General features: G+C 50.4%; 1 non-coding gene across 1 annotated transcript; it reads left to right on the top strand.

The window, feature by feature from the left end:
- The first annotated feature begins 3,017 nt into the window (after positions 1-3,017).
- On the top strand, positions 3,018-3,124 carry Rnu6-198 (RNA, U6 small nuclear 198). Its single transcript, XR_015685036.1, has one exon. It is a non-coding gene; the product is annotated as a U6 spliceosomal RNA (small nuclear RNA).
- The last annotated feature ends 6,758 nt before the right edge of the window (positions 3,125-9,882 follow it).

Here is a 9,882-nt window from a genome sequence, read left to right as displayed (position 1 = left end):
GGAAATCCCTGAAAAGTCTCCACTCCTCCCTGGATCTCCATGACCCTGGAGCTGTCCAACAGGGACTCTTCATCACCTTTGAGATGCCGCATGCCACAGGGGAGTCCGTGCTTGGTTCCCTTCTACTTCTGAATGGGAATCCGTGGGTTGAGGGGCCACCGTGGTCACGGATGTGACTCGACCGGTAGAGCACTTGCCTAGTGAGTGTGAAGCCCTGGCTTCCAACTCTGGTACTACAGAGAAGCATGCAGTGCCAGTGCTGAAGAGGAGGCGGGAGGAAGAGGAAGGTTCAAAGGACTCACGATGCCCTGTGTCAACAAGAATAAAACAGCCCCAATTTCTAAAAATTACCATACCTTCCAGCAGTTCTGCTCCCAGGTAGCCTCCAAACAGATTGGAAGTGGGTTTTCCGTCTACCTGGCCTGGACTAGGATTTACAAGAGTGAGGAGGAGAGCGCCACAGATGGGTGATATCAGCCGGGGGCTCAGAGCACTACTTACAGAGCATGCACAAGAGCCTGGCTTCTGTTCCCAGAATACAAGCAAGTAAATAAAAATTAAGGAACAGCCAGGTGTGGCAGTGCAAGCTTTAATCCCAGCACTGGTGAGTGTGAGGCCAGCTGGTCTATATAGCCAGTTTCAGCTACATAGTGAGACCTTGTCTCAAGGCGGGTGGGGAAGTTCTGGTTTATGCTATTCTATGGGGGAATTGCCCAGGAGGTGCCCAGGGGAGGAAGCCGATGGTGTACGACACACACTAGTGGTTCCATGTACCTGGGGTGTCCAATGTGGGAAACAGAAATAGCTTCTCAGTAGTCACAGGAGTTGGTCACGGGGATGGCTGTTAATGGGGAAATTTTCAGCTTGAAGGAGGAAAAAGTTTTGGAACAAATGACTATGCTGATCACATTGTGAGTACATTTATTCTACTAAAAGATACTCACAGATGGCAAAAAAGCAACCTGGGAAGGAGTGTGGGCTCCTCTAAATGTCAAAGGAGAAGTACTGTGAGGTCAGCAGCAGCCCCCTTAAAGGGTGTGGGAAAGAACACGAGGTCAGTGTTGGAAGGGACATCACCCTCCCGTGTTCACTGTAGAGCTATGACAGCAACCAGGGCAGCTGTCAGCTCCAGTCTGGCCATGACGGGTGGGGAGGACGCGCACTTGCATTGGAGCACCGCCCAGAAGAGAGAGAGCCCATCACTCACCCCAGCAGAATTAACTAGGCAGGGGAGACAGTTCTGTGACCTCGCTCGCGTAGAGCCTGAGCGTAGAACCCTCACAGTGGCTGCAGTTGCCAAAGCGGTCACTCAGCAACCAGCCGCCAGGCACGTAGCGACTGCGTGATGACCACACAACAATCATACTTCATACTTTGACTACACAGTGTCTGCAAGGACTGTGTAGTGATCACATGATAATCTCAATGGCCATAGGGACCGCATACTGACAGTGACCATGTGGTCACCACAGTGAGTATTCAATGAGGACCACACAGTCCATTGAGCATGTGATAAACACATAATGACCAGGTAGTGATCATGTAGTGACATTGGTGACCTCATTGTCACCCAAAGACCAGGTAAGACCACACAGTGATCATCCAGTGACCACAGTGATCACAGAATTTCAGCAGCACAGTGACTGCCAAGTGACCATAGTAGTCACCGACAGTCATAACAGTCATGCAGTCACCATGACTACAAGGACATGTAATGACCACTAGTAACCACCATTGAACACAGTGACCCATTTCGTGCATGGCCACTGTAGTTACTTGGTCACTGCATGGGGACTGAGTTCACTCTGTGTTCCTTGTGGTCACTGTGTCACTGGATGTCCACAGTATGGCCACTTTAGTCAGTGTGGCCATCGGCAGCCAGTAATTATTGTGAAGCTATTCTGAGGTCCTTCCATCAGCTCAGTACCCACTGAGTGGTCACGACTGGCAACTAGCTTGTCATTGGGTGGTCACTGTGATAGCTAGATGGTCACAAAGGATTCACAATGTGGTCATTAATGTTACTGTGTGGGCTCCAGGTGGTCACTGCTTGGTCACTGAATACTGTGAGGACCACGGGGGCAAGGATGTCAGTCTCTCAGTCTTTCATTGGGCTGGGGCGCAGTGTCACGGAAGACAGACAGACAGAGCAGCCTAGGGACTTGCTCTCAGGCCAATGCCTCTTTGGGTTCCCAGGCTAGAAAGTCACAGAGGGACCCTAGAGTGGAGTCAGATGCAGGAGTGCCTAATGCTGTCAGGGCAAGGAGAGTAGGAGGGCTGTCTACCTCCCACACCCTACCCCACCCAAGAGGAGAACCCAGAGCCCTGGTGAGGGCCTTATGCTCTCCGTGGGCCCGGGCTGCACCTATAATGTGAACACTCTCTTGTGTGTGCTCATTCCAGGAGTGGCTGTGCCTGGGGTTTCAGATTCTCTACCATCCCAGGCTGAGAGGTGCAGAGGGAAGGGAGACACAGGCAGGCCACAGTCCTCCCGCCCTGGCAGACATGAGCAGGAAAGGCTGGTGGGGTTGGGACAAAAGGCGGACGTGCAGAGGGCCATGTGTGCCTTATCAGGGCCTGCACTTGCTCCCCCTGGCCCAAGAGGAAATGCTGCTCTACTCTGCCCGCCTTCCTGTCTGTCCCCTATGCTACCAGGGGCAGGAGAAAGGGGAGGCCTTCGAGGGGACCAACACCTACTCCCAGCAGGGAAAGGGAAAGGGCAGTTGGCAGCCACTCTGGAAAGATGCATGGACATCATTTCAGCCTTGGGCTGCACCGTGGCAGCCAAAACCATCCACGTTTGTCAGATGAGAGAACCGAGGGAGGCCTAGAGAAGCTGTGAGCCCTGCAGGTCATACTAACCTAGGAAGGGAGCTCAACACACATACAAGCTCCCACCCTGGCACTTACTGCCAAAGCTCTGCAGTCCCCAAGGGAGCTGGAACTGCTGAAGGTGAGGGTTGTCGACTAACAAACTCCCAGTCCTTGTGCAACGGTGCTGTAAGAGCCCAAGCCCCATGCTCACTTTGGCAGCACATACACTGAAGTTGGAACGATACAGAGAAGATTAGCATAGCTCCTGGGCAAAGATGACAGGCAAACCGGTAAAGCGTTTCCCTACTTTTTCTTGACGCCCCAGTGTAGGGGAATGCGAGGGCCATGAGGCAGGAGTGGGTGGGTAGGTGGGGGAGCACCCTCATAGAAGCAGGGTGACGGGGGATGGGATGTGGGTGTGCAGAGGGGAAACCGGGAAAGGGGATAACATTTGAAATGTAAATAAATAAAATATCCAAAAAAGAAGAAAAGCGCCCAGGCCGCAGCCGCCCTCTAGTGGATGTGGAACAGCACTGGGCAGGCTAGGCTGTGGCAAGGGGCGCTGCACTCCCTTGCTCCCTCCAGCCTTCCCTCCTGGGGAAGCAGGCAGTAGGTTGGAAACCTTGCTGTCTGCTCAGGTCCTTCTTGGATGGTCTGTCTGTTGCTGCTACTGTTGCTGCTGCTGCTGCTGCTGCTGCTGCTGCTGCTGCTGCTGCTGCTGCTGCTGCTGCTGCTGGTTTGTAAAACGGGATCAACAGCCTGAGCTCATTCCTTCCACCCCAGCAGAAATCACAGCTCCCTCCCATCCTCTCTCTGGTTCTCTTTTCACTTTGGTTAACCAACAGTTTATTCGTTTTGTGTGTGTGTCGGTACAAATGTATGTGTATGCATACACGTGTGCTAGAGTACATGTGTACAGAAGATCACGCACTTCTCTCCTACTGTGAGGGTGGAGTGCAGGTCTTTAGGCTTGGTGGCAAGGACCTTTATCTGCTGAGTCATCTCAAAGACCTTTATCTGCTGAGTCATCTCAAGGACCTTTATCTGCTGAGTCATCTCAAGGACCTTTATCTGCTGAGTCATCTCAAGGACCTTTATCTGCTGAGTCATCTCAAGGACCTTTATCTGCTGAGTCATCTCAAGGACCTTTATCTGCTGAGTCATCTCACCCTTTCTATTTCTTTTCCTTTCTTTTTAAGACAGTCTCACTGAGTAGCTAAAGCTGGCCTGAGGCCTGTAATCCTCCCGCCCACCCCTCCTGAGTACTGAGACTCCACACAGCCTACTCCACATAGCCTACTCCACACAGCCTACTTGAGCAGGGCATTCATACCCTGGAGAGACTTTGGAGTCCTGGCTCTGCCTGCCTCCTCCTCTTTACCCTTGTAACAGCCGGGGCAAGGCCAGCCTGCTGCCGACAGCCTACAGTGGCTGACCGGATCTGTCATAACTGTTGGACCCATCTGTGCCACAGTTCCTAGTCCAGCAAACACGTGGTCAGGGCTTGCTCTGACCCTGTGATGCCTGGGCTGTGGAGACTGGAGGGTGGGACGTGGCCCAAGAAGAGGCCTACACTCATGTCTGGAACTCATCCGAATGCTAGCCCTGGCCTGGCTCGGCCTGGGGAAGGTTCTGACTCCATGAATCCCAGAACCAGAGGCCCCAGTGGCCTCTAACTTCCCCTGCTGACTTCACCACCCATTCCTCCAGGAAGCGAGGGCTGTGCTGTGGAGGCCTGACCCTTTGGCTGCTGACCATTGTTGCTTAGGCCCAACCCTACACTCCACAGGACCTGCCTGCTGGAGCCCTGGGACTGGGCTCCTACTTGGGTTTCATCTCTGTACTACATTCACTGAGACTGGGGCTCAGACTCCAGGTATCTCTGAGTCTTCACCCAAGACACAAAGCCTAAGCCAACCTGCCCAGGGGCCACCACCTCCAAGCCACCAATACCTGTCCCCTCCAGGGACATAGTTGGGTAGAGTCCTGTTCTCATGACCACTGGGGACTCCTGGGACTGGGATCCTTTAAGCCTCAGCAGAAAAGGCAGACCCCGCTCATGCAGTTCACCAACCAACCACATGGGGGCGGTGTTTCCACATATAGGCAAAGATCCTGAATCAGGAATAACTCAGAACTTCCTGGTACCAGTCACGCCTCGCTTCCAAACCACTGAGTGTGGGAAGCACAAGCAACAAACTGCCAGCTCATCGCGCGAGGCGACTTTGCATAGCTTCCTTCAAAAGGTCCCTGAGACGCAAAGATGAAAGGTCTTACTAATTCAGTATGGCACAACATCCTGCTTGGTTGACTGCTACTGTTCTGAAAGGTGGGCACCTCTTCAGGGAGCTAATCTGGAGACAGCACTTCCCTGAATGCCTGCCAGGCTCTGCCCACAGGAGGTCTCTTTTAGGGCCCTGCTTTTTCTCTGGGACCAGCTGGCCTAGGTTGGATTTCAGCATTTGAGGTATGAACCCACAAAGCAAAGAGGAGGTGTGCTGTCTAGTTTTATGTCAGTTTAACACAAGTTAGAGTCATCTGAGAGGAGGGAGCCTCAATCAGGAAAACTCCCCATAAGATTGGGCTCTAGCTGGCCAATGGTGGTGCACACCTTTAATCCCAGCACTTGGGAGGCAGAGGCAGGTGGCTCTCTGAGTTCAAAGCCAGCCCAGTTTACAGAGTGAGTTCCAGGACAGCCAGGACTATACAGAGAAACCCTGTCTCAAAACAAAACCAACTGAATAAACAAAGATTGGGCTATAGGCAAGTCTGCAGGACATTTTCTTAATTAGGGTTAATATGGGAGGACCCAGCCTATTGTGGGAGGTACCACCCCTGGTCTAATGGTTTCTATAAGAGAGCAGACTGAGCAAGCCATGAGGAGCAAGTCAGTAAGCAACGATTCTTCATAGCCTCTGTATCAGCTCCTGCCTCTAGGTTCCTGCCTGGATTGGGTTCCTGCCTCGGTTTCCCTCACTGGCCTGTGATTTAGGATATGTAAGCCAAACAAACCCTTTCCTCTCTGAGTTGCTTTTAGTCACAGTATTTCATCACAGCCTTAGTAACCCTGATAAAGACAAGGAGGTTCCAAGCAAAACCCGGGAGTGCCAAGAGTCCAGCCTGCCACTTGTATTCAGTTCCTGGGTCTGCTCACTGTGCAACCCAGCTCCATGACACTGCAATCCTGCCCAGGAACGCAGCGTCAGGAGACAGGAGGGTCGGGGTGCTCGACTCCTATGGTTTTTATTTGGTTGGTTTCTTAACTTATTTTATATGTGTGGGTGTTTCATCTGTGCATATGCATGTGCATCTTGTGGGACCAGAGTTGCAGGTGATTGTGGACCACCATGTGGTTGCTGGGAATTGAACCCAGGTCCTCTGGAAGAGCAGCCAGCGCTCTTAACTACTATTCTGGTCAGCTTCTGACCAGAGGGTGGAAAATGAGGTCCTAACGTTTACATCTCTCTCTGCCTCCCCCTGCACACACACACTTCTGCTCTCCTGCCCTCCAGCACCTCCACATCTCAAGTTATGAGTGGGAGTGACAGTCGGCCCAGGTAGTGTTCTAGATGCATCGTGACCACCACAACTGATCCCTCTGCGTTTACCCTCTCCCACCACAGTGCTAAGAACCCAACTAGGCCTCCCACATAGTAAGCATGTACTCTTGTGTATCGTGTAGTTTCTGCTACCCCGCTTTAAGCTCTGGGAATGGGTTGCACTACCAGCCCCCACCCAGATTCCCTTGGATCCATGGATGAAACACACATACCATTAATATAATTTTCAACCTGCCTTATGACCCAATTGCTTCTAGTCTCCTGCCACTCCACCTGAGATGTCACATAGTTGGTCATCTTTGCTCACTCCAAAGTTGACAAAAAATCCTTCTCTTCTGCGTCTCTAGTTTGACTAAGGGGATCCCGAAGTCCCGCCTATTCCTCCCAGCTCATTGGCCACTAGCATCTCTATTGCTGCATCAAGAACCAATAAGAAATAGGACCTTTAGCACCAGAACCACCGTCTATACTTGAGCCATATCTCCAAGCCTGTTCCCTCTCCACTCTACTCTGGCTTTCTGCTGACTAGACAAGGTCCCCTGATTGCTACCAGGGTGGGTGATCAACTTTACTCAGTGTCATTCCAGTGTCACCTGGAAACATCCCACAGATATGTCCAGAATGATAGGTGTCAAATATCTGGGCACACGGGAGTTAGCGAACGTCAACTTGACACGTGAATGCTTGTGAAAAATGGAGCTGCAAATGTTCATCCTTCTGCAACTGTCGGTTCTGCTGAGTGTGGTGGAACTTGTGTGTGAACTCCCTTCCCTTTCAAGGCTTCATAGAGGGGACAACGTGGAGAACGGTAACACCAGTCGATGCTTACTTCCTGGAATGGAGCAGTGAATGACTCTTTGCATCTTGGGGAAGTTCTTTTTTTTTTTTTTTTTTTTTTTGGTTCTTTTTTTTTCGGAGCTGGGGACCGAACCCAGGGCCTTGTGCTTCCTAGGTAAGCGTTCTACCACTGAGCTAAATCCCCAGCCCCCTTGGGGAAGTTCTTAAACGACATGCACATATCCTTTTAATTTAAAATGAAATTAAAAAAAAAAAAGCTGGAAGCCTGGTGGTGGTGGTGTAGGCCTTTAATCTCAGCACTTGGGAGGCAGAGGTGAGCGGGTCTCTGAGTTCAAGGCCAGCCTGGTCTACACAGCAAGTTCCAGGACAACCAGGACTACGTATAGAGACTCTGTCTCGAAAAACAAAAAAACAAATCAACCAACGAGCCAACAAATAAACAAAACCCCAAAACAAAACCAAGCACACAGACAGAGATTTTGCTGTAAAGTGTTTGCTGGGAAAGCTGTAGGCCCTGAGTCAGATTTGCACCAGTCACAAAATCACACACAAAGCCCGAACTATACAAACTACTGAGTGTTTGTAACCCCAACACTAGAGAGGTAAGTACAGAAAGAGGCTCCCTGAGGCTCCCTGGCCAGCTCTGGGCTATGACGTGCCTCAGACACTCAGTTCTCTGGTGACCCTGGCAGCTCAGAGGCCAGCTGGGTGGACGTTTTAACTCCCCTTGGTGGCTTATAACTGCTGTAACTACGGTGTTGTCCTGCAGAGGCCACCCTCATCATGCACCAGCCTTGATGGCCAGGAAGAACCTTGCTAGGCTGCTCTGTGGGAAGCTGCCATCCCAGCCTGCCCCTAGAAAAGGAAGGTACTGTGTCCTCGCCCCCATGTGGAGGTGTGGGTGTGGCCTGTGAGGTGCCACAGGTTTAAATGTGTTTAAGTGTTGCCATTGACTTCCGCATAGGCTGAACCTAAGTCTGACCATGTTTCGGGTGCATGAGCCTCTTCAGCAGTAAGGAGGACTGGCCCTGAGCTCATGAGAGTGATGAGAGGGTAAGATTTATTTTTATTTTAAGTCGTATGGGGTATGTGCACGTGTGTGCGGTGGATTGCTGAGGAGGGCTCAGATCCCTTGGAGATAGAGTTAGAAGCAAGGTGAACTTCCCGATAAGGATGCTAGCAGATGACTGGGTCTTCTGCAAGAGCAGCACACATTCTTAACCCTCTGTTCAGCCTGACTGTCCTGTGCCCACCTTTTTTGACATAGGGTCTTGTAGCCCAGGCTAGTCCCACACTTGCTCCTCTCACTCTCCCGGCACTGGATTGCAGGAGTGCATCACTACATCAGTCAAGTTTAGTGTGCGTGCGTGCGTGCGTGTGTGTGTGTGTGTGTGTGTGTGTGTCTATGTGTGTCTGTGTGTGTATATCTGTGTGTATGCTGTATGTATGTGTGTATGTGTGTACCTGTCTATATATGTGTGTGTGTATGTGTAAGATGTGCGGGACTGACTGTGTGAGATGTGTGTTTGTCTGTGTGTGTCTGTGTGTATGTTGTGTGTATGTGTGTGTATCTGATGTGTGAGATGTGTGTGTGCGTGTGTCTGTGTGTGTGTCTGTCCATGTTGTGTGTATGTGTATGTGTCTGTGTGTATGTTGTGTGTATGTGTGTGTATACCTGTGTGTGTCTATGTGAGATGTGTGTGACTATTTGTGTGAGGTGTATATGTGTGAGATATGTGTGTATGTGTGCATGTCTATGTGTCTGTGTGTATATACCTGTGTGTGTGTGTGTGTGTGTGTGTGTGTGTGTAATCATGCTCATATGGAAGTCAGAGGACATCTTCTGGGAGTCAGTTCTAATTTTTCATTTTGTGGGTCTCAGGGATGGAACAGGATCCTTCCAACTGTTAGACTTAGACCATAGACCTTGGTGGTAAGTACCTTTAACCTCTGAGCCATCTCACCCTGTCCTCTGCTTGTTTTGGTTTTCATTTTGTCTTATGTGGCACTGGGAATCAAACCTAGTGCTTAATTCGTGACAGGCAGACACTGTACCAACTAAGTCTCATCCCCAATCTTGGGCAAGGGCTTTTCCCTTTTTTTTTCACACTTAAACATTTTATTTGTTTATTTTTATTTATGTGTATGTGTATCAACATGTATGAAGAGGTTAGAGGGACCTGTGGTTTGAACTCAGGTCCTCAGGCTTGGCAGCAAGTGCCTTTTTCTTTCTTTCTTCCTTTTTTTCTTTCTTTCTTCCTTTTTTTCTTTCTTTCTTTCTTTTTTAAATTGGATTTTTTATTTACATTTCTTTTTTTTTTTTCTCAAAGATTCATCCATCCATCATATACAAGTACACTGTAGCTGTCTTCAGATACACCAGAAGAGGGCATCAGATCCCATTACGGATGGTTGTGAGCCACCATGTGGTTGCTGGGAATTGAACTCATGACCTCTGGAAGAGCAGTCGGTGCTCTCAACCGCTGAGCCATCTCTCCAGCCCCTTTATTTACATTTCAAATGTTATTCCCTTTCTGGGTTTCCAGGCCATAAGCCCCCTATCCCATCCCCCTCCCTTCTATAAGGATGCTCCCCTTCCCTGACCATCCCCCATTCCTGCCTCCCCACCCAACATTCCCCTGTATTGGGGGGTTCAGACTTGGCAGGACCAAGGGCTTCTCCTCCCATTGGTGCCCAACAAGGCCATCCT

The sequence above is a fragment of the Rattus norvegicus genome, chromosome 3 (assembly GCF_021556685.1).
Source record: "Rattus norvegicus strain SHRSP/BbbUtx chromosome 3, alternate assembly SHRSP_T2T, whole genome shotgun sequence".
NCBI lineage: Eukaryota > Metazoa > Chordata > Mammalia > Rodentia > Muridae > Rattus > Rattus norvegicus.
Note: the sequence above shows the minus strand (reverse complement) of the source record. Positions and strands in the feature narration are given on the sequence as shown.